At 32.5% G+C, this 10,613-nt stretch overlaps 1 long non-coding RNA gene across 1 annotated transcript; it reads right to left on the reverse strand.

Moving 5' to 3' along the window:
* Positions 1-6,237: 6,237 nt before the first annotated feature.
* LOC120283968 lies at positions 6,238-6,655 on the reverse strand. Its single transcript, XR_005543407.1, has 3 exons — positions 6,601-6,655; positions 6,355-6,456; positions 6,238-6,260 (listed from the first exon to the last, which is right to left on the reverse strand). It is a non-coding gene; the product is annotated as an uncharacterized LOC120283968 (long non-coding RNA).
* Between the last annotated feature and the right edge of the window lie 3,958 nt (positions 6,656-10,613).

The raw sequence follows: 10,613 nt of genomic DNA on the forward strand, positions 1-10,613 counted from the left end.
AATGAATTAGTTCTTCAACCAAACACCCATTTCATTATCATCCCCTACATATTCCTTTCCCCCATTTCATTACCTCATTCGCCTTCATTCCATTACGGTAATCCAAACGCACACTAATTCAGTCACTCCACGGTCCACCACTGACTTCGACCCACTGCCCTTCCGGATCCCCTACAAGTCGAGGCTGATCTACATCCACATCTAAGCAAATGCTCAATTGGTTTGTAATAAATTCAATCAGAGAAAGAAACATATGTTGATGCTTTGTGAATACCTTGCTGTAAATGTATCAGTGTGAAAGTCATAACATACTTGAGCATCATAACAAGAAAGCATAAATCCTACATGCCCATGCTGCCAAACCAAATCAAATCATCAAGATCAACCACAAAACTTCAATAAACATCCTACCTAATTAAACTCCACAAACATTAAAATCAAGAACAATTAGGAGCTGGATCCTGAGCGTACGATCTGCATAGGCACAACGCGTAGCCAGGCGATGGCAACGTAGCTGAGCAACGAGAAGGCAGTCATATGGCACATGGTGAGGAAGACCGGGTACTTGAAGCCATAATTGTTGAGTAAGTACTTGTTGAAGAGGAGCACACCGATGTTGGGGGAATACCAGGCGACGACAAGCCCGATGGTGAAGAACTGGTTACTGAGCTGCGGCGCCACTGGCGGGCCTCCCATGAGGGGGATTTGGAGGGGAAAGGGGGAGGAGAAAGGGAGGGATAAAGGAAGAAGGGTTAGGGTTTGGGGGATGGAGAGGAGAAGAAGGGGATCGAAAGAGGTATGAGATGGCTGGACTTCCTTCTCTCGGCTTAGCCGCTAAGGGTTCACTTTTTAACTTTATGAAACTTCAAAAAAGAAGTGATTTGGGCATAAATATAAATTATATAATATATAATACATTAATATATATTGCTGCATAGTTTAAAAAATAAACATAAATATTTGAAATGCAAAGTACATGAATGGGGAAAAAAAATCAGAACTTCAAAATTTTTATCAAAATTTAAATAAAACATTACATCAGTAAATAGTTAAAACAACCTCAAAATTATTGTTATTTATATGAAAATGACAAAAAATACAAATCTGACTAAGTATCTCATAAATATCTCAAAATAATTCCAACCTTTTTTTTTTGGAATCTTGAAGCATCAAACTTGTAGATTTTCCAAGTTTGAACTTTGCATTTTCAAACATCAATGTACTTCTTCTGTATCTGTATATATGCCTTCTTCGCCATCATCGCGATGTATTTTTCTCTTTGATCTTGTAATCTATCTTCAGCATCTAACCAATCCTTCAGGCATATCCACATTTGCACCGTTTTTGTTGGTTCATTCGGCTTCTCCTATCATCTAGTACTCTTTTCCCTGCACTAAAACATGACTCCGATGCTACCATAGACATCGGTGGTGTTAGTAGATCACATTCAATGGCAGCTAGTACTGGATAACTTTGCTCTTGCTTTTTCCACCATGACAAAATATCAAAATTATCAATTTCTTCCGAAGTAAGAAAATTATTAACATTATTATTTAAATAATGATTTATTTCATAATAACTAGTAGAACTAGTGCTAGTGTTTGAAGAAGAGGAAAAAGAAGAACCACCCATGAAAAATTTTTGGTTAATTAAATTAACCACATGAGTTGGATCTATTTTTGGTGCTTAAAGAGGAACCTTCGATAGTTGTAGGTAAATTGAAAGCCCGTCTATCACCATGTTTTCTATGATATTCATTATACATATCATAAAATAAAGAAAGATAATTTTCTTTAAGAAAAGAATGATCAAGCCCCATATTTTCATCATAAGAATTAATCATGCAAAAATTGCCATCGATTTAAAATCTAGATCGAGAATCATAGATAAAAAGGGAAGTGGTTCAATTTTTTCAAAAACCTCACTAATAAAAAAATATTTGATTAACAATGATAGATGTAGTCGGATAGTAAACACCGGAAAACATATTAGTTGAAGTATAAAAAATTTCCAATAACTCCTTAATCAAATTACTAACTTTCCAACCATAATTTGTAACTTGATCTTCGGGAAATTTATCATTACAAAACGTAGAATAATATCTCTATCATCATAGGCACACTCCAACATTTCATAAGTCGAATTCCACCTATGATCAACATCAATGAGATAGTTTTTACATTTTCTTCCCATTTTGAACAATAAGTTTGAAATTCATGTCTCCGGTGTGAACCATTTCTAACATATAAAATGTAATTTCTAACTTTTTCAATATGGGGCTCAATTATTTTTAAACCATCTTTAACACATAAATTCAAAACATGGCATGCACAACGCACATGAAAGAAAACTCTGGAAAAAATTAGCATTAAATTCCTTTTTAAAATATCAACCGCGTTATTATTTGTCAATGCATTATCCAAAGTAATTGAAAATATAGAATTTAAAATATTATATTCATTAAGAGTACGAGTAATATAGCTAGCAATAATGCTCTTGGTATGTCGGTGTTCTAATTAAAAACAAAAACTTAAAATATGTTTTTTGTAAAACCCTAATATTATCTATATAATGAGTGGTAAAACAAAGATAATTGGTTTTAAATTGAGAAATCCAAATATCGGAAGTAAGAGAAATTTTTAAAGAATTATTAGATAATTCAGAAATTAATTTTTGTTTGTAATCATTATAAATAATAAGACAATATTTTCTCATGGTATTTCTTGAAACCGATTTAAAATTGGGATTAAAACCACGAAGAAGCATTTCTATAAAAGCGGGATTTTCGACAAGATAAAAACGTTTCTCATTTTGAATAATAAATTTTCTCAATTTCCTTTCTTACATTTTCATTATTAAAAACAAAAGTTCCCAAAGTTTAATCGGTAAACTAATTTTTGTTTGAATGGGATCGTGTTGCTTTGCGGCGTTCTTGTCGGCATGCTTTTTTAAATGTCCCGTCCCCCCAGAAGTTTGGCAAGAAAAATCTTTTTTACATTTTTTGCAAACTGTCCGATTATCTTTGTTTGGAAATTCAACAATATCATATAATTGCCAAACCCCAGAAGTTCGTTTTCTAGAACTTGTTGGTGGCTTATTACTTGAGGGCCAATATTTTGGGACTTAGTAACTTGCTCAACAACATGCTCGGGAGAACTCAATGGGGTATTTTCATAAAAACCAAATGGAGAATTATCGGAGGGGAAGATAGGAGGAGAATAGACCATTATCCAAAGTTAAAATCAATGTTTAGGGTTACCTCGGCGCTATTACTTTAATGATGATTTAAAGAATTGATTAACTACTGATTGTCCTTCGAGTGCGGTTGAGAAATTTTTGATGAAGAATTTGAAGCTTTGATTTGCAACCTTCACTCTTGAACTTCAAAATTGAGAAGCCAAGATCTTGAATGCTTGAGAATTAGAATGGGAGAAGATGATGTAGTTTGATGTAAGAAAAATTGTTAGCATTTAGGGTTCTTTATAGGTTTTTGAAAAATTTTAATTCCTAAAATGCCCTCATATGCTAGCCGTGTGCCGTTGTTGAGAAGTTCAAAAATGTCATTTTAGCTTAAAAGACTAAAATACCCTTAAAACTAACTGTTTTATAGTTGTTGAAAAAGTTACAATTGACTTTTTCACATAAGAAAAGAAAATAATAATTTTTTTAAAAAAATAGGCTAGTTACCGTTATGGGTCGTGCCAAGCAAGGCCCATAACAGGCTAGCACGGCCTGCGGGCCATTGAACCCCAGCCTGGTGCGGATGGTGTTTTGGGCCATGTATTGAAAAGTTTGATTAAATTGATGGGAAAGTAATATTTCTGTGTTTGGTATTAGATGATATTCTTAGGAATCTGTTGGCATAATGACAGAAATACCATTGGGTTATTCTACTTATCCACAATTTGTTAATCAATTTTTAATATTAAAATAATAATAATATGTTTTTAAATGTATAAAATGTATTTAATATTAAATATTAAATATTAAATAATAATATATTTTGGATATTGAAATAATAAATAATATTATTAAAATAATAATAAAATGTTTTAATAATAATAATAATAATAATAATAATAATAATAATAATAATGTTTTAAATAATAACATGAAAATAATAATAATAATAATAATAATGAATAGTATTTTATAAATAAAATGTTTAAAATAATAATAAAATATTTTAAAAATATTAATGTGGGTTCCTTTTGTTTTACTCCGCTTTTAATTAGGGTTAGACTGGTTAAGAAATAATGGATCACAAATCAAATTTTAATTTTTTATGACTTCAAGCGATTATGAGTTCATGACTTTCATTAGGGGCAAACCCCTAATGTTAATTATCCTGGACATTATCGCAGGAACCTCCAATTAAGAAATAAGTGTGATCAAGGAAACAAGTTGTGATAATCAATTTCATTTATTCATTTAAAATACAAGAAATTTGAAATCATCTTGACTTATGAACTTGTATCTGAACTTGTGTCCATGACATTTTGCATTTTGGATCTAATTTGCATCTTGAGTTTGATTTGAATTTCAAGTTATGAATTCTCTATGTTGATGAACCATAAACTTGATTTTGACTTTCCATAAGCTTCGGCTTTTATACTTGTGAAGCTTCCTTAGAGTCTTGACTTATAAAACCCTTTGGATATTTGACTTCTGATGTCTTGAGACTGCTGAGTTCAATTGTAGATTTATATGAATTTTCAAATCTTGACTATTTTTCATATTTTGAGTCTTGACATGGCTACTTTGGCTTTGATTATATATATATATATATATTCTTATCACATCATATATAAATATATGATATTTGAATATAGTCGCTGCATGCACTACACCATAGTAGGGTTTTTGAGGCGTTTTCATTGGCTTTTAGCAGCGTTTATAAACGCCGCTAAATGTATGACCGGCATTTTTAGAAAACGCCACGATCAATGCCGCGAAAGAGAACGTCGGTATTTAAGTGGTGTTTAATTAGTAAAACGCCGGAAAACTAGCGCCGTTTTCAGACTAAATGCCCGCTAGTTTTGGTGGCAAAGTAGACATATCAGGCATCACACTGGTGGCGTTTATTGAATAAACACCGCTATTTTAGCTGCGATTATTTTATAAAGGCCGTGTAATTGTTTGTTGTAATTTAAAATGGGAAAAAAAATTAGCGGCGTTTATTTTTGAAAATGTCGTTATTATTGTGGCGTTCATATATAAAACGCCACTATTATAGTGGCGTTTTTAACTAAAAAAGGCACTAACTTAGTGGCGTTTATAAAAAAAAGGCCACCAAATTACTGGCTTTCCTAGCAAAACGCTAGTAATTTTTCAAACTTGTAAATATTGTTTATACATTATACCAGCATTTTTTGTGAAAAACGCCACCAAATAACGGTGTTTTTGTATAAAAAAAGCCATAAAATGATACGTTTTGCCGGCGTTTTCATTATAAACGCCGCTAAATATATTTCTAATATAAACCTACCATTCTGCAATTTTAGTTATGCACATTTTTTACAAAAACAAAAGCTAGTACAAACACCTGGAATTAACATTCAAGATAACAACAGTCACATAGTTATCTATGTACACAACCACAATTGTTGATGTTTAATAATTTAAAACAAATTAGAAGTCATAAACGCCTTCGATATTAGTACATAGTTACGTTTGTGATTCTTGTCTTACTCCAAATAATACAAATGAATACAAAGATAAATAAAAAACCTCCATAGCATAATGAATGTCACTACTGATCTCTAGAAGGCTGATTCTGCAATTTTAAAAAAAATGATGAGAAAAGATTTGACAATGATTTGATGCAAACACAGTAACATTGCTCAAAGTTTCAAAATACCTGTGACTGAGAACTTGAGCCAGCTATGTCAACTGCAGGGATAGTATCTCCAGGAAAACGAGTTTGTAAGAACCCAAGAAGAGCATTATATCGAGCACATTCTTGTGTACGTTCGTGCTCACGTTGTGCACGTTCTTGCTCTCACTCCTCTTCTAATTGTTGCATTTGTTGTTCCATTTGATGAAATCGCTCAACAAACTCACTTGATTGAGTGCTTGAGGCAGTGGAAGTTCTACTAGTCGTACCCCCCATAATAACGTTTTAGTGTTGGACCTAATCCAAGCCCTCTTACTTGCCCACATCATTCTTTTCCAATAATTTGGGTCAGAATTTCAGTTTCAACCATTTGCATATCCTCATCTACTGTCTCACATTCAGCTAACTTCTCATTGGCTTTATCCTGTATATATTAGTTAAAAATTATTATAAAGAAATAATATATTATATTTCACATCAAATTATGAATTAAGGAATACGTAAGACATAATTATTACCATAATTTCTTCAGTTTCCACATTCATGTGAGAACCATCCTTTTTGGTATGAGTTGCTTTAAAAAATTGGAGGCATCCTACTTTTCTTCCACTGTTAACCTCCTACAAGTGTTTAAACAAAAAAAAATTGTTTGAATCACAAATATCAACAGATAAACTTGAACACATCAGTAAAATACAAAAGAAAGTAGAAACAACATTTGTAACTCAGACTAACAATTTAATTCTTAATATATATTTGCTTACCATTTCCTTTTCCTTTCTAGCAAAGCTCTTCGATCCAGAGGTATGAGTATATTTTTGTTGTTTTCTGCTAGCAACCCCAAGTTTTTCTGAATCCTACATGATGACATGTATACTAACTTAGAAATAATAAAGATATGATAGTTTTAATAAAATAAGTACAATAAGTATTCATACCTCTCCTTTATTTGAATACCAATAATCAACTAATTGGTCCCATTGCCATCGAATGGTTGCATTTGGATGTCTATCTTTGTTCACTTGCAAACCATCTTCTCGTTTGAAATGACGCTTTTTCAAATCATGCTTGTAATCTCTCCATTTCTTCCCCAAAGACTTGAGCACATACTCTTTTGAAATCCCAAGAGCAAATCGTAACTAGTTGAAGACATAATTAACAATTTTATTTAGTTATGTAACTTGATGATTATATATTTATAGAAACAACATTTGAACAATTCAATTATGTGGGTTTACCTCAATAAATTTGAACATTTCATGCTTCAATGTTTTTAGCACTTTATGCCAACTCTCATAATGGAGGCCAATTTGTTGACCATTTCGAGCAAGCATACAGAGAAATCCAGCCAATAGTTGTGCTTCCGGCCCAAGTGGTTGTCCCAAATGATTTGCACTCACCACAATTCTCTCTTCTGGTGGTAATGTCCACAACTCCTTCAAAGTAGTTCGGCCTCTTTTTCTTTGTTGTCCATTTCTATCAACTACAATAATTTACATATAAGTAGAAAATTAGAACATTAACATAAATATAATAAATTATGATTTAAACTGAAGATATGAAATGAACCTGCGTTTAAATTTTCTGCTTCATTAACTGCTGGAACGTTGTCTAATCTGGTACTATTATTTTGGTTTGACTCTTGTTCATTATGATTTGAATCAGCAAAAGATGATGGAATCGAGCAGTGAGGAGCAACATGAAGTGTTGGAGTTGATCTGTTAGAACCAACAGGGTGTGATGAATTAAAGTTGCTCAATCTAGCACCCATAACAGTGTCACACCTAGTACCATTATTTGGTCCAGTATTTGGAGCAGATTCTGACACGACCATTTTCATACACTTCAATTTTAATTTCGGCATATAAACTGTTATCTACATCATATAAACAAACACATGTCACAAAATTATATTTAGAACAAGTTAATATATTTTGGAAGAAGCCAAATAGCTGCAGAAGTGAGAGTAGAACCTCGAATGAAGTGCAACCTATGCAATTTAATCATAAATAAGACTGCAAATAAGAAAACTAGTTGAATTGGCAGCTTTGTTGAAAAATAATATTTACATGCGGCCTGAGATATATGACAGTCCTTGCTGAGAATAAAAATTGGAAACAATGCCATGAATCTCACTGAGATGCACAAAAGGCTAAACATAACAGGCTAGTAATAATAGATTATATATATAAAGGATTTCTTCATAACATTATAAAGAAAAATGAAATTGTGATGTCATGCTTGGTAGGTTGAATATAAGAAAATTTCTTTCATTTACAACTTAAGGAAGGAAACTTTTGTTTGCTCATTGTACTCGTCATCTAGAATAATTTCTGAAGGCTATATATCACCATCACCATCACCATTAGCAACAGCATAAATGATTGTGTTATAGTATTAGGTTTTTATATTAATTTCCATATAAACTAATAACACTAACTATATTAAATTTAATGTGACCTATGAAATGTTGGGAGTACCTGAGATTCTACTGACTGTTGATAGCCATCACATTGTATACAAGTAAATTATTTTTAAGCTTATAGGGTTAGCATGTATTGAATAACTTGATTATAAATTGATACATGGGGATGAATTGATTCAAGTTTCTCCGAAAATAAATATGTGATGCATGATACAAGCCCCAGATGAGCTGGTTAACCAAGACAACACTTAGCAATATAAGCCATACACTTATGCAGAGTACCTTAACTTCCTCTTTTGTGGGGTTGATGGAAAGGAAATGGTGCCATAAAGCCTTAAAAAAATATATTTATTGTGTGGCTTCTAATAATACTAGTGTTCTAATAAAACTGACATCCGTATGTTTCACCTACTTCTAATAAGAATAATATCAACAACAAATTGCATGGATATCATCCTGTTTGTACAACTTTGATGAATTATGATGCCTTGTAAAATGGCAAATTAAGTTATTCTGTATATCTAAATAGATGAGCATGAACAATTATATTAAATGTTGACTGACTCAAGGCTAAGGCTTAGCAAATTTTAGAAACAATAAACTAAAGTCAACTGGAAATAATCATCGACGACATTTTCATGATATAATAAAGGTATGGTTTATATCAACAATATCAACACCGTTCATTCGATTTGAAGTGCTAACGCACCATAGATTTTATATAAGAAACTAAGGTACATGCCAAGCAAAACCTTTGCTTGATATTGAACCACCAAACCATCACTAATGTTCCCACTACCTAAAGCATGTTGCATATTAAATATTCATAGAGAACTTAGTTCTGATCAGTAATAAGCAAGAAATTTTTATTGATTGATTTTTGGGAAATTTTCATAGATTACATAATCACACACAATTAAAAATAAATGATCACTCTCACAAATCAACAAAAGAGTTAGGTTCTTATCTAAGAACATGACATATTAACTTTAATTCATACTGGATGTCACTCGATCACATGGTTCCCGTGACTTGCATGGAAGCAGAAAGCACGCACAATCAAGTTGAAACTTTGTACAATTAGCTTTTCCCCGACCATCTATCCCATGTATTGTTTGAGACACATTTGTTTGCTCCATGCATTTCGACATCTCTTTCGCAAGTCAATTATAGTAGTTCTTAATATATAGATGATAGATCTAGATTTGCGCTGATTATATAGAAGATACGTACATTGAGCACATATATATATAGTTTGAATGCCCTATGGTGTTGCCTTGTCCTTGTAATGGATCATCTCTTCGGCGATATTATTTGGGAAAGAATAATAGATAACTAAGAGCTTATCCAACCTTAAAATTGGGCAGTACCCTGACAATACTCTGCAGTGGCTTCCCTGATAAGCAGCTCAGTACTTTTCTGGTACTTGCAAATTTCACTGTAACATCAAATACAGACAAAAAATGAGATATTATTTGTGAAAAGATGCCTCTTCAGTAATTAACAAATGTATTCACATCTTGGATCAGACAACAAAATAAGATTTTGTACAACCATTAATTGAGAGACCTAGCATATGACAATTGTGAACTTGAAGAGAAAAACAACACTAAATTTCCTTAAGATCATGGCATAATCAACAATGAATAAAGATCAAACACGAGACATACTGGGTTTTGTAACACTTTGGGAAAAGAACTTGCGCACTTGTTAAATCAACTCTAGATAGTAAAATCAATTGGAACACAGCTTGGGACACAAAGAAGAACTTCAAGCAACCCCGCCCACTAGCACCTGGTAGAAAAAATGTTTTAGAAACATGGCAGTACAAGTCGAAAAGCATATGAAAACTCCCCATGTAGCTTTCTTTGAGTTCATAAATAATGTTTTATTAGGAGATGTTAGGTGTGTCCACTAACTGTGGTTGTCCCTGACCCTGCAGTTCTATAAGGGAGTAACGGAATCATAACATAATTAGTTTTCCCTCAGTACCCAGAAATTAACCAAGACCATTCACTATAGTTACATCAAGAAAGTAATTAACACGGTCAAGATTGAGGATATCCCATTGGTTTCCACATGCCTAGGATGTTTGACCAAAAATGTATATTCAAAGTTAAACACGTGGCAACTTTATCAACTTAATAACTCTTAGAACAAATTGCTAATTAATCTTGTGCAAGACAATACTTTAATTAATTCATTGTAATTAAGGCCAAAAGAAAGGATTAGATTAGTGATTTCTGCTAGGGAGAGATGGGCGTGCAAAAGCAGGAAAAGCTAATTGATCATCAATCAAGCTCCTTAACAAACATTTTTAATTTTAATAATCCTTCCGCAGCAATACGTAAC

Source organism: Dioscorea cayenensis, chromosome 19 (genome assembly GCF_009730915.1).
Source record: "Dioscorea cayenensis subsp. rotundata cultivar TDr96_F1 chromosome 19, TDr96_F1_v2_PseudoChromosome.rev07_lg8_w22 25.fasta, whole genome shotgun sequence".
NCBI classification, from domain to species: Eukaryota; Viridiplantae; Streptophyta; class Magnoliopsida; order Dioscoreales; family Dioscoreaceae; genus Dioscorea; species Dioscorea cayenensis.